We start from the raw sequence: 20,645 nt of genomic DNA, 5'->3' as shown, positions 1-20,645 counted from the left end.
CATCCACACTTGCCTCAGACCCTGAGAGCTAAACCCTCTAATCAGTATCTATGACAGCGAAGGTGTCATTGACACATGTGGATGTTGTCACCTCACAGTAGTGTGTATATGCATGTCGTTATATGACGTGTGTCATTAGCACATGTGGATGATATCACCCCAGCTTTCTGTTTGCTTTTCTATCTCGGTCCATGTGAATGATAAAACCCTGTCACTATCTCCTGCCCTTTGTTGTTCATGTGTGTGTGTGTGTGTGTGTGTGTGTGTGTGTGTGTGTGTGTGTGTGTGTGTGTGTGTGTTCCAACCCCATGGTGACCTTGTGTTGGATGCTTTAGCAGGCTCACTCTGATATCATTGACAATCTCTTGAGTAAAACTCCCACTGGTTCTATCTCATGGATAACATCACAATAATGTTTAGTCTTGCATGGATGGAGAATACATGGTGGTTGGAGAGATTAATGAATGAGCTGTCTTGCAAACTTCATTTGACTCATCTGACCTTTATAAGTTGGGAAAATATGTAAGCGTCCAGGCACCATTGAGCACTGAACCCTCCAACTGCAACGCAGACTTGTTTATAACTGTAGCACCCCTTGTTTCTGTATCACTGCAGGACATCTCCAGAGACCATAAAAATCACATGTGATCTATTTTATTCATTTGACTGATGCGATCTGAGCCCATAACCCTATTAAATATGAATAGCCCTGCACATACCTTTCAGACTGAACAAACGTTAACCGTACATCGTTTAACTCAATAATGTCATGGTACAGTCTGTACAACATATTTCTGCTGTCATTTTTACTGTGCATAGACACACTTTAAACATGTGTACATTTTTCCTTAACATCCGTCCAATATATAAGAGATAACTGGCAATGTAGGGTTACTGATAAAAAAAGACTAATAGTCTGTAACCATGCTAGTGGCTCTGTGAGTCTGTATTTAGGCACTCTGATACTTTAAGCTAAATGCTAATGTCAGAATGCTAACATGCTTACAATGACAATGCTGATGCTCAGCATGGCATGCTAACATTTTCTTATTAGCACTATACTCAAAGTACAACCAAGCCATCTATTTTGCAAGTATTTAGTCATAGACCAAAGTATTGGAGAAACTGAAATTTTGATCTGATGATGGAGATGAAAAGTTAAGGGATAATCAAAAAAATATTCCTATCCATTTTGATGTGCACAGACAAAAACCTTCTACTTAACCTGAATATTTTGGGGGCAATGCAGTCTTTCAATTGAAAGTTATGGTCTCACTATCCTTGTCATCTTTGGGAAAATCATCAGTATCACGCTTAGGAAAAGCTATATCTTCTATCTGATCTTTGAAATTCTCATGTATAACAGTCTTTCAAAAGTCTGACATTGAACTACAGGCTCACATTAGGCGTATTAGTGTTCCTGATAAGTGATCAAATAAATGAAACATCACTGTGACCTACTTTGGTCCTTGAGCATAAAAAGTGATTTAGCACAGGAAGGTGAATCATCACATGCTGCAATAACTCTTATGTATGTTACCCAACAGTGGATAGCTGTCACATTGCAAACCACTCATCCATGTCTGGATGAATGTGAATGCTGTTAAGTCTCACTGTTGCTGCTGGCCACGTGTTCACATGTGAAAGTGTATGGGCAAATATGTGAGCTAAACATGATATGCACTGTGGTTGTGTTAAACCAGTGTGCGTACATACACACAGGAAGAGATGTGTGTGTGTGTGTGTGTGTGTGTGTGTGTGTGTGTGTGTGTGTGTGTGTGTGTGTGTGTGTGTGTGTGTGTGTGTGTGTGTGTGTGTGTGTGTGTGAATTATTGGGCAGGTCATTACTGTGTTCTCTGCAGAGGCAGTATGGTTCTGAAGCAGAGCCAAAGCAAAAAAAAAACAAACAAACAAAAAAAAAAAACAACAACTAACATAAAGCTTACATCTTTATCTTATTGTGACTCAGCAGGCTGGAAGTGTAACATCAGCGGCTCTGTGAAGTGAATCAGCGGCTCTGGCCAGATGAGTCCTGTTCACAAATCAAACTGTAATATTTCTCTGAAGAGTGAGCCAGCTCATACCTGTGGCTGGTGTTCTTTGGGCATAAATGCAGAGTAAGACTGGGAAAAGGCTATGATATAATAAACTGACGGCATCAGTTTACAATAGATACAGGCCAATGAAGATATATTAAAGGTATTTATGGTTTGCTACAAGCCTCTCAGTGTTCATCCATTGAGGAAGGTATTGGACAAAGTTTACATTATCACCAAGGCAGCATTGGAAAACCAGACCTGCTGAGATCATACACACCTTTGAAATCTCAAAGGCATGATGTTCTGCCAGAAGAAAACACACACACACATGCAAAAATGGGGAGATGCACAGTCTGGAACCTGAACAAGCAAAGCACATGGTGAACTTGTGCATGCACTAGTTTGTGTGTGTGAGAGAGAGCTGGAAAAAGCCCTACCCGGCATTAAACGTAGAGATAGCCCTCATGACAGCAGTTGTAGCAGCATGCAGGAAAGGCTCACATGTTCCGAAGCAGATGATGAGGCAGAGGAGAGGGAGTGGTTGGGAAAGACTCGAGAGCTGGCTGCTGACTTAGGCGAGACACACTCAAGACTGGCTTGTTGCTTCCTACATACTTTCATCTGCTGCTTATAAATATCTGTATGCTGTGTACGTGTGATAGAAATTTGTTGTTCGTTTTCATTTATGGTTTATGATAAATGGATGCTGCTCTCGTATGAATGAAACTGTACTGAATCTAAATGAACTGAGAGGTCATGGGAGTTTTCAAAGTCAAGTCGTTGATCCTCCTCACTCGTCCTCTCTCTCCTCATCTTCCTCCTTCCTCTCATAAACCCCGCAGTGTGGTCCCAGTGTGCAGTTGTTGTGGAAGCATTGTCATTATAAAAGGCAGTGAACAGTAACACCACCCACTGTGCCACACTGCACTACTCCTTACATGATTGGAATCAGGTGGACAGGGCCACAACTGGCAAAGGTATGAAGTTACAACATTACAAGGGAGTTGACTCTTACAACCCCTCTTTTCCTCCATCCTCCAGTGTCTCTTTATTTCCTTCTGTGAGCTATTAGAATCAGGTGTGATAAGGCTCTAACTGGCAGACGCACAAAGGTTACAACATGCTAGAAGAGTGTTTTATATTGCTCTACATTGCTGCGCATCACCTCGTTCTCTTACCGCAGCAGCTGGGGTTGTGTGATTTTAGTATTCAATTTAAAAGGGAAGGTGGGAAGTGAAGCTGCAATTCATCATTTAATAAAACACTGCGGTAAAGCCATTCCCAATTCTAAAGCCAAATTATGCGGTTTGGTATTTTGGCCTGTCTTCCCCCTTTGACTCATCTCTGGCTCTCTTCTCTTTTTTTGTGAATGGGCTGAAGGAAGCGTACTACAGAGAGGAAGGTGGAGAGAGAAATAGACATAGACAGGTGGAGGACTACAGTATTCAGTGAGAAAAGAGAGAAAGTCAAGTGCAAGGCGGTGAGAGAGGGAAGGATTGCAGACACCAAAAGGAGAAAAAAGAGACTGGAGGCATGGTGGTGGACTTGGCTCAGCTCACTGCCAGCTGAGGCACTGGACTTACGCCACTGTGGCAGGCTCCAAGACTTTCTGCCAAAACACAGATGCTGCCCAGTTGAGAATGCGCTCTACAGTCACTCCTCTGTCTGGTGATTTGTTTGGTTTTCTTCCCCATACTGTGTCTTCATAATGACAGCGAAGGGGATTTTTTTTGTACTTCACAGTTGGATGAAAAAGGCTTCTGCTTTGTTTGTCTTGCTTCTAAAATATATGAAATATCTGTCACAGAAAGTTTCAAATTCTTTCTTTTTCCTTTTATGAATCTGGCCAGTCTGTCATTCATTGATCCAACACATTCTCTTATCTGAGCACAAACAGTTATCAACAACACTAAAATACCTGGCTCCCCCCTTACATGGTAGGAAATTATCTTCCAACACTCAGTTAATTACAGCTAAGAGATAACATGAGAGACAGAAACCCAGAACCAGCCTGAATGAATGAATGAAATGATGGTTGGAAATATTAAGGAAGAAGAAATGGATGTTACCATATCTGCTGTGCATTTAGACAGCTTTCTTTATACAGCTCCTGGGTTTCTTTATGGTACAGTATAACGCAGAGACCTATGCATTAGTGTTGGCATCAGTATTCCCTGTGAGACTCTGTGACTCAGTATGAGGTAGTGGGAATCTAACTGAAGACCTCACCGACATCCAAATTTGCACTTTTACTGGCGGACTGTAGTGCTGCTTCAATGCTTTATCAAGGGAACCTGGAAAAATCTGTGGCATTAATGCAGACTAGATGAGGTAGGTGGTGGTGTTGGTGTTGTGTGTTCGGGAGGGGCAGCACATATGCTCTCTCTCCACTAACTTCAGTAGTTATACCTTGCCAGCCCCAAGGCCCTATAGACTGAGGGACCCTTGCTGTGAGCAGTAATGGCACGTGAGGCTTGTTGTGGGCCCTAATGGAGACCAGTCATGGAATGCCTTCCTCTGTTAAGCAGTAAACTGCTGTGTGCGCTGTTGAAGAACATCCTGTAGCAATGCGTCTGCAATAAACTGTATCACTGTGTCACCTATTGCATAGTGCCAAAAAGTGACTCTTCTTCCTTTTTGGGGGATCATCAGCTGCTGCATGTAGGTACTGTCACCCTCACTTCATGAACTGCCCATACTGCTGCACATGAGAGTTAAATCTCTGTTGTAAGGTTAAATGTTCCACTAACAGCCTCCAGAGACAGACTGCCTTCCTCACTGTAGCACACTGAGCCCCACGCTAAGCAGAGGAACTCCCTTGAGGGCTCTAAATTAGGGACAGTATGTTGGTATGAGTCTGGATACATGTGTGCACTGCCAGAACGTCCACACATTCACTGATTACACAAAGAATAATTTTAAACTTGACATGTGCATTTCATACCAACAAACTGATTAGCTTGGTAGCTACTGTAAAGGATTCTTCAGAGGCAGAGTAAAACTCCTACATAGAGCTGAAATATTAACACTGACACTAACTCCTTACAGGTGGATATCACCAAGGTTGCAGCTTGCACTGTGCCAGCATTAAAATGCCTCCTGAACCGATAACCCAGGTTAGTAGGAAGTAGATTCCATGTGTGGGATAGAAACTGAACAGTCCAGCACAGATAAATGGCAGGGATCCTGAGACATCCAACTCACAGATGAGGATTCCTTGTGTGGGTTTGAGGCAGATGGAGTAAGAGGCTGTGACAGATGTAAGGAGTGAGTAAGGAGTGTGACAAACGTTCCTTCACATTGTGCGTTTGTGTTTAACATGTGTCATGGGTGTGTGGCAAAGTCATACAGCCAACAGCAAGCAGGATATGTGCACATATGTTTGAAGGTGGCTCCTGCATAAGCCTCAGCAAGGGAAATGTCTGCCGCCACTGCTCAGAGTCTATCATTACTACCACTATTAATTATTTTCTAAAGTGTGAAGGTATTCTCAGTATTCACGTGTGCACAAACAGCGGTCTTTCACACTGAGTATCAAATTACGCGCTCCTACCAGACGCACGCTGAACGCATCCAAAGCCAGGTTTCCCATTGGCCACAAATCTCAGACAGTGACGTAGGGCTTGCGATGTCATCAATTTAGTTAATTCTCATGGTACAATAACTGGCTCAGCAGAGACTGTGTGTAGTTTTATATGATTGGAGGAGTATTCTGGGCGAACATGTTTCACACATTTCCACAGCCGCCACAGCTGGACGAAACCGCCAGACTGGACAAATTCAAGTTTTGGGAGACATATTTTCTTAGTTTCAGTGCATTATCATTTTAAATACAGTAACTAACATCTGTGAAGGGAAATTGATTTTTCAATAATATCACACATGAATACAATAATAAGTTAACGCAGTTTATAAGCATAACCAAATAATCACTGGCCGCTTACCTTTAAAGCAACTGTTGTCCTCTCGTACGTCCTTGAGAAAGGATGCGGTCAACTCCGGCGGCTCTGGTACCGCTCCACAGGAAGAAAAAGTCTCGACAAAGTTTCAAAGGACACTTGTGTAGTGATGAGTCTCATGAATCCGCCGAAATCGATCCTCATCAATAAGAAAAAGAAGTCAAATTCACGTTCCCATAAGATTGCTCAGCTGGATGCTTAAGAACAGTCACGACTGCTTGTCTCCTCTAGTTTTTAAGTCTGTCCACAGTCATTAACTCTGCCCTGCACGCATCTTAGGTGTATAAACACAAACATCATGTCAGTCAACTTTGGCATCATTCATATAAAAAAGTATAAATAAAAAGTAGACAATGCAAAAATGATAAATATTTCTCTCCATCAACTTCTGACAGTTTCATTCATATTTGAAAAGTTTTTAAAACTTACAAAGAAAAAAAAAGCCATCAACTTTGGCAGCGTCAATCATATTGACACAGCAGGAAAAATAAAAAATAAAAATAAAAAAAAGTTTCCAGCAATGACTCTTACAATCAGATATGAGTCAGATGTATTGTGCTGTCTTGAGGGGCATGCAGGTAAGTATTGCTCTAGTTCCCCCCAAGCATCCAGGTTACAGAGAGCGCAGAGAAGTGAGCAAATGTCTCTCTGTCGCTGCTGTCTAATGCCTTCCAGACGGCTGTGTGTGAAGCCTCCTTTACGGCTGCTGCGGCTCCCAGAGCCCTTTTACCAGGCTACAACAGATTGGCGTGTTGTTTTAATAAGATGGGATGGTTTGGGGGGCGGAGATGAGAAAAGAGAGAGAGAGAGAGAGAGAGAGAGAGACTCACTCATCCAAACTCATTCAAACTCCTGAGGTAGGGAGAGAGAGAGAGAGAGAGAGAGAGAGAGAGAGAGAGAGAGAGAGAGAGAGAGAGAGAGCGAGAGAGAGAGAGAGAGAGAGAGAGAGAGAGAGAGAGAGAGAGAGAGAGAGAGAGTCACGCTTTGGCTGTCTACATCCCCATTCAAACTCCAGAGCAGGATTATGGCGTGCTCCTGAGAGGCAGTTAAACCTACAAGTTTAGTCTTCAATTACCCCTGCACATAGTGTGAAAACTGGCACAGCTCAAAGTTGAGTGGGCCAACCGAGCTTTAGATCAAGCCAGTAAATACTGCCTGATATTGAAAATAATGCACATAATCAGGAAGGATTCATCCCAGAGAAGTTAAAGAACAGCTGGAAGCAGCATTAGGATCCAAAACAGTCATCTGTATAAGAAATGCACAGATGCACGTGTAAGATGGAGTTTGGTTGTTATGGAATTTCAGTCATTTCATTGATTCACAAGAGCGCAGTTCCCAACTTTGACCAGCAGGACGTGCTGTGTAATACAGAACAGAGTCAGAGGTCTGAAATGCACAGAAGCCGCTCTGAGAGGCAATCCAAAGGGAATCTTTACTCATGTTACTCCTACCACCATGAGTCAAAAAGTGTTTACCGTCATCATCGGGATCTCTAGCATATTTTCTCGGTTTGAATATCTGGAAATGCATTGTCACAAAGCTGAAGATGGATTTCCTGATAGTTCATGTAAAGTTGACACTCTGGAGATACATGGCTGTCAGTGGTGTGTGTGTGTGTGTGTGTGTGTGTGTGTGTGTGTGTGTGTGTGTGTGTGTGTGTGTGTGTGTGTGTGTGTGTGTGTGTCAGTGGACACAGCAGATTCTGCTCATTTCTGCATGGGCATTGATGTTTACTCTCCTTGGATCGGTTTGAACAGATCAGTGTCACTTTGTTGAATCAATGATCATGATTTGTGAATCAACTTTTCCATTTTCCAAATGGAGGGTCTTGTACAGATTATGAAGCCATTTGAGCAAATTTGTGCTTTTGGGCTATATAAATAAAACTGACTGATCTTGACAATATTGACATGAAGTCAAAGGAATTGACTCATAATGATGTCATGTTTTGTGCCAGCTCGGCAGTGTTTTTCAAAGATCCAAACTCACATGACAAGCATCCTTTTTGTAAAACATCATGTTCAGAACATGAGCGCATACAAGGCAAGGTGATGAATAGAAATGGGGCCTGTGGTGGGAAACCCCCAGTAGACCTGCATTGTTTATGTATGGTGCTGTAAAAACACACCATTTCCAAGCTCCAGTGGGTCTATCCCTGACTGTACCAGTCAGTGAGCATTACATTATTGTCACAGGGGCCATATATTGTTTGGAGCCCAATTAGTTCTCAACTCTTTGTTTTTAACTTTTGCACAAGCTCATTTACTCAAGTATTTACACAAGGAAATACACTATCACATGCAGGCCTAAAGGCTTCCTGGAGGAGGTTGTAGAGTTAACACAGTATAGAAGAGATGTCACAGGCATTATGGGAAATTATGAAACCAGTACTTAAAGGTAGCTTTCAGAACATCTTTGAATTCAGACATTTTTCTTTATATACAGGATGTTATAGAACTGTAATTTAAATAGCATCCATGGCAAAGTCTGCTTGTTTGAGTATCAGCAGGACATTTCACTCAGAAAACAGACTCATGAGAATGAATGTTAAGATCTGGACGTACTGACCACTGAAGAGAAGCTGTGCTCTGGGTGTCATATTGCTGTCAATGCTACTATGTGTGGGCTGAGAATGAAAAGTTTGTCAATCAGATTTTGTTAGAAATCAATACATACATTGTATGGTCAGAAATTAATATGGAAATACATACATTCCCTATGCTCTATGTCTACTGCTGTGAGACTCTACAGGCAGGAACGGCAGCAGATCATTGGGGAATATATTGAGCAATTATTCTGGGGGGTATAGTTAGCTGTGGGCATATATTCAGAAAACACATCACACTGCCAATCCGAGGTTTGTTTTACTTCTGCCTTGTCAAGTGTAGCAGCCGGAGACTGAGCAAAAATCCCCCACGGTGACACAACCAACCCTAAACCAAAGTGTAGCTTGGTTTAGGGGCGTGTAGCTTAAACATGAGAGGAGCAACATTATGAGCAAAATATAATATGGCTGATTTAAATCCCTGGATTGGCTCAGACAAATCTCAGTGGGGTAGGATTGGATGAGTGATGCTCTTCCCATGTGAACTGCTGTCTGTAGTTCTTTGAACAAAGCATTTAACTCCATACTGCAGCAGAGAAAATTAAATTCAGGTTTGCTTTTGTCATGCTGGATCTGCACACACACTGAACGGCGCGTTTCCAGGGATGGTAACGCTATCATCCTCCTGCTGAAAGCAATGGATATCCATTGCTCCACCTTTGGCAAACTGCCAAAGACAAAAACAGCAATGTAAGAGTAGAGTTACTCCAAAGACAGGCAGTTTCTAGATAATAGTTATACTTGAAAACCATCATCAGGAGCAGGTAGAGGTGAAACTTGACTTGTGAATCGCAGGTGTGCCAGCTGATTGCTCAGGTGCATTGATTAGGCCGATGATGTCACTGGCCTCTACTGCTTATCAGCCAGAACATCCACATCCTCCACAAAAACATCAACACCCAGTGTTCTCAATATCATAGAAACAATATAAAATACCTTCAGTGTAACATTAGCTTTAGTTAAATTCTTATTTTCGATAGAAATCATGCCAGGGGTTGTTGAATTTTGGTAGGTAGATGGATCCATATTTTAGGACAACAGGCTTTGGTGTGACTGCAAGGTTTTCCAAACACAATTTCAACATGAACATCAACATTTAACATTTTCTGTAATCCCTTTCAGGGATCTCTTCCATGCCACAGAGTTTTGATGACTTGATTTAAATGATTAGGATGACAGAAGCGGAGATCATAGAAAATACAGTCAGATTATAAAAAACAACCATAAAGCATGTTCAGTCATGGAATGCCTTCCTCTGTCTTAATAAATCACAGCTTCCAGTTTTAGCACTTCCAGCTGTCTTCATTACTGAAAGGTTGCAGGTGTTGAATGGTGCTGAAAACAGTGTTGCGAGCTATCTTCTCTTGCTCTTCTTACCTCAAATATTGTATGTGTGTTTGTGTATACTGTTTCACATCACCTCTTTGATGTGGCACTCTTTAAACTCAAAGCCACATGTAACATCTATCATCACCCCTTTGACGATGCAGTGTTTGATTCAACTAACGCTGATAAACCCCCAAGCCCTGTCAGATGAGCGCAAGTCCCCCTTCATCATCACCACCTGCTGTGTTCTTAAGGTGTTCCTTTGAAATGATTTTCAACTGGATGTTATGTAACTCTTTTAATTATATCAAAGTGGATAATGTTAAACCTTTTTTAGGCAACTGAACTTGCAATAGTCAGCGTTTGCACCACTAACACTCGAGAGAAGACGGTTTCAACCTCTTAGTTGTTACTTTTACCTAACTATTTCAACCATTCATCACCCTCTGGCAACTCCAGAGGTCCCTTGGTTGGGAATCACTGGTCTATGATTCCCTCCCCTTATCATTTGCAGTTGATGGACAGCCAAAGACTGGACAATGTGAGCTGAAAATCTCCAGCATTGCAACTTAATTTGTATCACATGTTGACATGGCTTTTCCCAAATGTTTCCTGCGTTTTCAGAATAGTAGAAACTAAATTTGGAATGTAAATAGAGCAATTTCTCTGTTTATCTTTCACTTGTTTGCTCGTCGCAATTTCCCCGTGTGCTCATGCAAGAATAACACATTTTAGCTCTGGATTGATTGTCAGAGGCATACGTCAGCTCTTTAAAAAATCATTTGGCTTTTTGGTGTCAAAAGTGCAGTAAATACACGTGGCTCAGACGTTTAAAAAAGAAGACTCCACATCCAAGGCACAGGCCTTGAAGAAGCAGAAAGTTTGATGGAGTGTAGTTGAATGGGTGGGTGGTATAAATCAGAGCTCAATGTAGTTAAACCACAGTCGCAATTCGGCTTCATTTTAAGGCGTGGCTTTAGGGCGTGAAGTGCAGTTTCTAGACAGCTCAATCAGAAAACCACCAAAAACAGACCGCTGATTGGATGTTGACATCGTGTCTTGTGACTGGTGGGATTATTTCATAGACAGAGGCACAAGCGCAGACACACACGCACAAAATGGATTGAGTTGGGTGTGACACAGTTGTGTAGAAATATCCAATAGACACACACACACACACACACACACACACACACACACACACACACACACAGACCAGACTGTGTTGAATTCTCTTCCTCTCTTCTCCCTGAGAGTGTTACTGCAGGAGTTTAGGTCCAATAGGTACCATGTGTCTCTGCTCTTAAATACGTCGCAACCTTTAGTCTATGAGTTCCTCAAATCTCCCTTGAGTGCTGTATGTTAAGCTGTGATTTTCTCAAATTTATGAAAACAGGGGAAATGTTTGCTCTCCCCCTCAGAAATGCAATCAGTCATGAGGAAGGAATAATATTTAGGAAGAGCAGAAGTCAAGTGGTGACCATGTCTCTCCAGAAAACAGTAAATTTGACTGACTTTATCCACTCTCATGGATACATTATGCACAGACAAACATGTACAGCAGAGAGGGCTGCAGATTTGTTTAGAGATTAGCATTCACCAGGCTACAGCTATGATTTAAGGGAAAATGTTGATTGTTTCACACCCAGATTAATGCTGGAACTTGTCTATCACAGTTATGGTTGGATGACAGCTGGAATGGATATCATATAAAAGAGAGCTGAGAATCTGTCTAAAGCTTAAGGTTCAGCTCTGAGTGGTTCTTGGTAATGTCCTCCATGAATTCCAAATCACACAGACTTTTCCACTTCAGGTTTTCCTTCATCTCTGCGAATTATTCCAGACAAATTTCTGTTGGAAAATACAACAATACAATATTCTGCATCTACTTTTCTTTTCTTGAAATCTGCCATGTTGCATGTCAATGTGACATTAACATAACTGCTATGTGCACATTGATTTTAGGTACCACTTGGAATGACATGTAAGTCTACTATTGTACGTCATTTGTGTGTGAATCAAACAGTCTTGCAGGCCACATACAGCCAGACGGCCAGACGTTCCCTACCCCTGCTTTATCCAATCATGTGTTCACAAAGTGGTGAACCTCTCTCCATCCTTGCTTGTGAATGACTGAGCTTTTCCAGGATGCCCCTTTCATGCCCAATCATGATACTCTCACCTGTTACCAATGAACCTGTTTACCTGCGGAATGTTCAGGTGTTTTTGGAGCATACTTTTCCAGTCTTTAGTCGCTCCCAACTTGTTTGAAACATGGCAGGTAGTGCGCGTGCCTCACAGCAAGAAGGTTGGCGGTTCGATCCCCGGGCAGGGCCTTTCTGTGCGTCGTTTGCATGTTCTTCCTGTGCATGCGTGGGTTTTCTCCGGGCTTCCTCCCACAGACCAAAAACATGCTCATTAGGTGGATTGGTGACTCTAAATTGCCCCTAGGTGTGAGTGTGTGTGTGAATGGTTGTTTGTCTTGTGTGTTTCCCTGCGATCGACTGGCGACCGGTCCAGGGTGTACCCCGCCTCTCGCCCGTTGACAGCTGGGATAGACTACCGCTCCCCCGCAACCCCGAAAGGGATAGGCGATATAGAAAATGGATGGATGGATTTTGCTGCATTAAATTCAGAATAAGCAGATATTTACAAAAATCAATGAAGCTGATGAGGCAAAATGTTAAATATATTGTTGTTATACTGTTTTCAATTTAGTTTTTGTCAAAGAGGATTAGCAAGTTATCACATTCTGTTTCATACACAAAAGGTTTACACAGCCTCTGTATCATGTAAAATACAAAGGACAAAACTCTAATTAAAAAACACAGAATCATCAAGATCCCCTGGCTGTACGTAGGCATCAGCTCATAGACGTTTGCTTGGGAAATGGGGTTTGTAGGTTGTAATGTCACTGAGAGAATAGGGTGTCTTAGCTTTGTTCGAATTTTAATTGAACTGCTCTGCCAGATGCACTCACTAAGAAGCAACTCCCCTGAACTTCAGTGTCAATGCAAAACTGAACCGAAATTGACATTTTTCTATTTTTTGCACATGGGCATGACATGTTTTCAGACTCCCTGCTGAAGTCACTCATTGAACATAAAGCATAGAAAAGGTCAAAAGGTGAAGGTGAAGTCTAAAAATACTGTAGACTAATTGACACTTTCTGCAAGCTTCAGTGATCTGATCAGAAAGGGATAAACCACACAGGCAGGCACAATACACAGTTTTATCCACAGCTTCCTCCACACAGACAGAATGGGTGGAGCAGTGTTGTAATGGATAAAAATAACCTTTGAACCCTAAGAGGAAAGCATCTTCCTCTTCTTCCTCCTCCTCCCTCCTTCCTCTGAGTGATGGCTCAGAGTTTCCACTAATGCCATGATGACCTGGTCAGCTGCTATCGTCTGTGGATGGAACCTTTAGTCAGACGCACGCATTCAAACATCAGCTCAGCGGCAGTGCTGCACTTTCACAGAACGTAAGAGACTGAGCAAGAGAAAGAGAGAAACTTGATTTTTAGGAAAAAAGATACAAAGGGCAGAATATTGAAGCAATCATGATGGTGCTTGTGTTGATTTGCTGAGTATGGACTCATTTGGGAGTTGTGGCAGGACATGAATTCTTCAGCGCAGCAGAAACTGTGTGTGTATGTTGAGAGGCAGACAGAGTGGGGAACGAGGGTCTGGACAGGGATACCCCACCCATCTTGTTGTGGTATTGTTACCAAGGTGATTTCTAAACCCAGACCACCGTGCAGAATTAGAGGAGTAATTTGAAAGTTTTAAAGAATAACTCCCTCCATGCACTTCTGTCTGTCTGTCTGTCTGTCTGTCTGTCTGTCTGTCTGTCTGTCTGTCTGTCTGTCTGTCTGTCTGTCTGTCTGTCTGTCCACCCACCCCCGCTCCTCTCTCCTCCAGTGGCCCCCGTCCTCCCGAGCCTGACATCTCAGCCTCTGCTTGGTGGTATTTGAGGTCACACAGGCCTCAGGGCCACAGCCTGTGAGAATTACAGTTGACATGTATTCAATCATCATCCCCCCCTCACAGGACAATGAGCAGCATTTAACAACAGCTCCATATGTTTGCAACATGGCAGCACAGAGAGATTATAATATTACAAGCCAAAAACTACTCACTTCCACATATGTGCCAAATCTGTTTGACAAGTATATACTGTAATTTGTAACTGGCAGCAGAGTTTCTGTTCAGAGTACATTTCTGCAGAAATTAACACTGTGATTAAAGCCCCTTTCAAGCGTGGAATATACACCACTGCTGGCTTCACCTATCTACTTCTCATTAGTGTATCCCCTAATGTGAAGGAATACATTCATTACAGTGCTATTAATGAGGCAAACAAGGTGCACTTTAATTTCTCAAATGAAACTCAAATCAATTGTGTGCCATGTTGAAAGTAAGGCTCAGGCATGTTAGATTGCCATCACATTTACATACAGAGCTGCATGTCTGAACATGTGACACATTAGCTGTGAGATAATGCAGCTATCTGTAGTGGGTTTACCAATGACTGGTGCTAGCAGAACCACCTCCTGATTAATGCTGGAAAAACCAAGGAGCTGGTTGTGGACTTACGTTGGTGCCTGTACTCTTCCCCATCACCAGTGATCATCCAGGGAAGGAACATTGAGATGGTGACATCTTATAAGTACCTGGGTGTTCATCTGAACAACAAACTGGACTGGACTCATAACACCACTGCACTTTATGAAAAAGGACAGAGCAGACTCTATCTGCTCAGGAGGCTGAGGTCTTTTAGGGTGCGTGGGGCACTCCTGAAGACCTTCTATGACTCTGTTGTGGCCTCTGCCTTGTTCTATGGTGTAGTCTGCTGGGGGAGCAGCATCCCAACAGCTGACAGGAAGAGGCTGGACAAACTCATCAGGAAGGCCAGCTCTGTCCTGGGATGCCCTCTGGAACAGGTGGAGGAGGTGGGGGAAAGGAGGACGACAGCCAAGCTGTCTTCCATGACAGTCAATGACTCCCACCCCCTCCAACACACACTCACTGCACTGAGGAGCTCCATCAGTGAGAGGATGCTCCATCCAAAGTGTGTGAAGGAGCAGTATCGCAGGTCATTCCTTCCTGCAGCTGTCAGACTACACAACAAGAACTGCTCCAAGTAATCTGTGAATTATTTGTGCAATAATCTGTGCAATCCAACCTGTGCATAAGAGTGTGTAAATATTATTTAGAATTTCTTAAGATGACGTTTATTTTTTTATTCCACTCTTTTGTGGATACTTTCTTTTTTTTTAACTTGCATGCACTTGTTACACTAATCCGCCACTAATAAAGGAATATTGAATTGAATTGAATTGAATTGAATTGAATTGAATTGAATTGAATTGAATTGAATTGAATTGAATTGAATTGAATTGAATAATTTACCATTAATCTGTTTAAGGCAGTTCTCTCTTTATAGAAAATATACAAATATGGAAAATAAAAAAGCTAATATTGCAACCTATCAATGATTTTCACAACCTTACAATTAATGATTGTAAGGTTGGCATCAGCTGTTTGCTAGTACTTCACAATGACAGACTCGTTCACAGCTGTATGGGTAGTAACATCCAGTCATATTCATGCAGAGGTACTGCAATCACATTACATTAGACAGATCAGTGTTACTCTGATTATCATGCGAACGCCAACAGTATTTTGTCACCACCCCAACCTCCTTCTGATGTGGCAGGTCGTAGTTTTGATGAGTGAGATTTAAAGGTACAATATATGAGAAATGGCCACCCCAGTTAGCTCACTTAGCCATAAAGCTAGTGGTCCTGTTAGCTGACTGGAGTCTGCCCTGACTGAGAGCTTGGAGCACTGGGCATTGTTGTCAGCCCAGGTCAAACACAGCCTCCGAGACTGAGGCCAGTTTAAGGACAGGGAATCCAGGAGGGAAGTGATTTACAGCGGCTACGACCAAGAGTTTCACTGCGGTTACCACAAAGACCTGACCAGGAGAGGCATGAAGTGGGAAAGGAGCAAGAGTCAGGCATCAACAGCAGAGGTTTTCACATCGTGAAGTTAAAAGACAAAGCAAGATGGCTTTGGTGAGTTTTATCTAGTTTCTGTCAAGTTTGAATGAAATGTGTTTTACTGTGAGTTAAACCGGCAATTAAGTTTGTCTTATGCCGGGATCAGACTACACAGATCTATCCCGATTTTGAAACAATGTATGTTGTGACTGATGATTTAACCATTGGCATGACTGATAGTGATAGTGCCCATGTCGTGTGACATGTTATGCAGCATCCGGGATGCCCCGATGAAAAGTCTAGCATGTCAGAAGCGCAGTCAGGCAACCATGGTGAAGAGAAGGAGGAGGGTGCTGAGGTGGCTGCTTGCCAGTCACCCGACCAAGACATGGCAAGAGTTTATTTTGTTTATTTATTTGACTGAAAAAATTAAGAGAGCTGCCTCTTGGGATATAAAGCAGTATTATGAGACAGGGCAAGGCTAGCTAGTTAGCATGCTAACTTCAATAGATATCTCTGCAACACAATACATAGAGGTCTTTGACATTACATCAAAATTTACATGTCTTCACCTTCTGTTTAGAAATTAAGGACATTTTTAAATGTTTTTATTTTACTTTATGTTATTACATATATAGCACATGTTGCAACTTAAGTGTTGCAAATTGAATGTATGTGAGATTAACTCTCTCTCAGCAGGATCCTGTCACTGCTGAAATTCATTGAGTGCTCCCTCAGTCAGCAGAGCTATTTACAACAAAGCCAAGCACCATTTGCTGTAACTGTTTTGGTTGTATGAGCTGATGCATGCTGGTCCACTGCACCTCAATCCTTTTTTTTTTTTTCTTTCAAAGCAAAATGAAACAGTATCAGATGGCTCTCAGAAAAGTGTTTGAAAAACTGTCTTAAGATGACTACTGCCAGTAATCAGAGTACAAGGTATAGTATACACTATGTAGTATATCCATTCCTAACTAACTACTTACTTAAATACACAGCATGTAATGTTATCTGTGCTGTCTGTAATATGAAATGCAGCTGAAACATATAATCATAAAACACATGATAACTGCTCTCTGAGACCCCAAACAGAAGTTATTTGTCATTGGCTGTTGTGAATTTAATTTGGGTCAAGTTATCTATTTGTATAATCACATTAAAGTAAAAGTATAAGTAGTTTCAAGCGCACAGATGATGGTAAGGTTTTGGCTAGAATTGTCTATAAATGTTTGGATAAAGCCTGTTTGCTGAGAGCAGAGGATGCTGTGATGTGCTCATGACACAGTAGTGCTGCCATGTTGTCATTTGTGTAAAATACCACACCGCCTTCACACTTGGGTCGTCTGCTCCTGTAATGTGTACCGACACACAATAAAAAAAATCAATGAAATTGAAATGAAATGCCCAGTTAGTATGGTTAACAATGTAAGTGTGAGCTTTATTTGACTGTAAATATAGCACAGAAAAAAACTAGGTGTTCAAATGCTCTTAATTTCACAGCACAGTAATAATAAAAACGGTCTGTTTTTGCAAATTAACCCTTCATTAATTATTTTCATACTTGTGACACTTTGTGCACAGACCAAGTGCTTGGTCCCTGTTGCTCTGGTGATTTGACACTGAGCAACTCAAGCATCTGTCCGAGTTGATGGCGTGATTAATAATCTAGGGGTTAAAAACTCAGACTGATTGATTGCTCCATATAAAGTTCCAGATGAAACACATCAACAGAGCCCACATTAATGTCCTCTGAGAGACATCCATCTTCTTTAACACCCTCACAATTCTGATGCCAAGAAACTCTCACTGAACTAACATTTTTTAAAATGTATTTTTATGTTTCATGTGTCATAGATTGGTCCAACTGAAGTCCATGGGTCCATACGTCCGTGGCACACGCACTTCCTGCTGACAACCCCGCAATGTATTTGCATAGCGCACACTGAGAAAATTTATCTTGCGATATGCTTTGAAATTAATATGTGGAAAGAAAAATGTTAAAAAGTTTAAAAAAATCTAACGTTAAAAGTGCAGTAACAATATAATAATTCTGTAAACTAATCAATTTAAGCTATTGATAAAGAAATGTGTGAGTACTGATTCACTGATAAACACTCTCACACTGACAGACAGAGTCCAACACACACTCACAGAAGCGATCGTGTCTGAACGACTTGTGTGAAGCAGGAAGCATGCTGGTCGTTCTTTACTGCCTCTGCTCTCCTCTCCTCGGCTTCAAAGAGCTGCTATTATCAGAGTAATGGTCTTACTCAGGGGACTAAGTGGCTTTTATCTGAGAGCTAAATGACAGCTGTAAATTAGTAATGCGTTCTTTCTGACTGTGGCTGGAAAACTGGTGGTATTGGTTGGTTAGTTGTGGAGTAATTGGCATTCACATCTTAGCTATGCCGTGTATTGTTAAAACTATGAATGCTCTAACATGGGAAGTTTTATGCAGTAGATGACATATCACCCTCATTGCCATGACAAATCAGCATTTTGAACTTGTAACAATTGAATTAACATTGTTCTCTATCTGGCTGCCCAGGGTAAAGTATTACTCGTTAGTCAAATGCTGGTGTCAGTTTTGCATCTGAAGCTGAAATCCACTGGAAAACACTTCCAGACACTGCAGTGGAAGCCAGCCTTTGTCTGGTAAATGACCATGACAGCATTTTTCTCTCACAGCAGTGAGACTGGAAGCGGATATTAAAGAGAAACAGGCCTTGTGTGTGCCGCTTCCTGTAATGGATGCTACAAAGAATGAGAGTAAGCACTCCATTAGAATTATGAGTCTTATTATAGACCTAAATGATGACAGTGAGTGTCAGATGACATAATGACCTCACAGTCTTTCATGTGTTATCACTTAAATATGTCCTATGGTATACTGGGTGGTTATTATCCCGTCAGTCCTCAGCATACACATGTGCACATGACGGTTAAAGTTAACAGTAAACCGTTTCTTAGCTCGCAAAGTTTGTTTGTTTGTTTGTTTGTTTTTGCAGTCAACTGATTGTAAATGATGACAAGACATTAACAGTGATACCAGCCTTAAAGGGAGACAAGTGAGATGTTGCAGATCACTGCACAAGTCGTCAAGGATCCGTACCACTTACAAGCCAATGGTACATCAAATCTAAACTGTTCAGGGTTATTATATGTGTGAATCCACATTATCATATGTAAATCTGTGAACTGCGTGGACTCAAACAGACCTAAAGTCTGTTGAGCCTTTGGCTTATCCATGCCTTGTTATTTTGAGGCTATACAAATGAATGTCGCTTGATGTAAGTAAAATAATGCTACTCTAACTACTCTGCTAACTCTAACTGACCCAAATTCTTAATCACAAGAGCAAAGAACTGCTCTTATTATGGAAATGAAAAGACATGTTGTCCTTTACTTGTATGGAACATGTCACAAAAACCACCGTGATACGTGAAACATCAAACAGCCGACCCTCATTACTGTCAGTCACCTACTCCATTATCTACAAGTCATTATGAACTGTGGAGCACCCAGCATATTTTAAAAGTATATTATCAGCCAAAGTCCGATGGTTAAATGTCACATCAATTTCAGGATTACACATTCCCGCAGTTAATATTTTTTTCATATTTAACTGATAATGTAACATGATCCGTTAAATAGTTTTGAACCAGGACCTTCAGTATAATCCATACACTGAAGGAGAAGCAGCTCATGAAAAATGTATTTAGTAGGCTAAAAGTGTTACTTCAATGAGTCAGATACATATTGAATTAACATTTGAGGTTAATGTTAATATCTGATTGGACTCTGGGCCAAAAAAAACTTGATCAGGACATCCCTGCTACAGATTGATCACTGATGGATAAGAGGTGGAATTCTGTATTCTCTAGTCTGTCGAATACATTCAACCAGTAGAAGAATCAGTGAACGAATAAAACAATTACTGCGACACAAGAGATGGGAGAGCAGGTGGAGGACAGCCTGCTCTGTATTGTACACACATTATGCACACACAGCACACTTCAAAACAAGACGGGCTTTAATTCCACTGCACAAGAGGGTGATTAAAACTTCAGAAGCATGACATTCGTTATTGATGTTTCACCGAAGCCCTGCCCTCCATCAAAGTGTGTTATGTAAGAGGTCTTCAGAAGGGTAATCAGAAGACACGTAGAAATGATGTATGCACTTCTGGTCTGTGAATCAGACATTTTCCATGATTTGCAATATTAACCATGACCGTAGTCATGGTACGTTGATGTCTGAGGATGTAGAAATGCCCACGATGACTGTTCCGCTTCACAACTTGGTTGTACAGCAGGGTGTGACTTTGAGTGTAGAAATGATACAATGAATTGGATATGAACACTTGCATATACAGTGTGCAATATGTGTGTATATGTGATACCTTGCAGTTTAATGCTTAACAGAATGACTGGACAAAGACGACGGTGCAGCCAAATAAGCCTGCTGCTTATCTACCCTGTCTTTATTCCTGTATTAGCTTTGTTGTTGTTTGCTAAATGTGATCTGCTTAATTTTGAGATTCCTTGATTGGTTCTGCTGCTGCAATGGCACAAGAAAAGCTCTCTGTTTTATCTCTCATCTTATTTTGGACCCTTTGATGGTGTTGGCTTGTGATATGTGGGCTTTAACCCATTACATTATCAGAATATCCCGCGGTCTGACCACTCTGTGGACCTTTCTCTGCA

Source organism: Chaetodon trifascialis, chromosome 7, assembly GCF_039877785.1.
Source record: "Chaetodon trifascialis isolate fChaTrf1 chromosome 7, fChaTrf1.hap1, whole genome shotgun sequence".
Taxonomy (NCBI): Eukaryota; Metazoa; Chordata; class Actinopteri; order Chaetodontiformes; family Chaetodontidae; genus Chaetodon; species Chaetodon trifascialis.
This window is presented reverse-complemented; position numbering follows the sequence as displayed.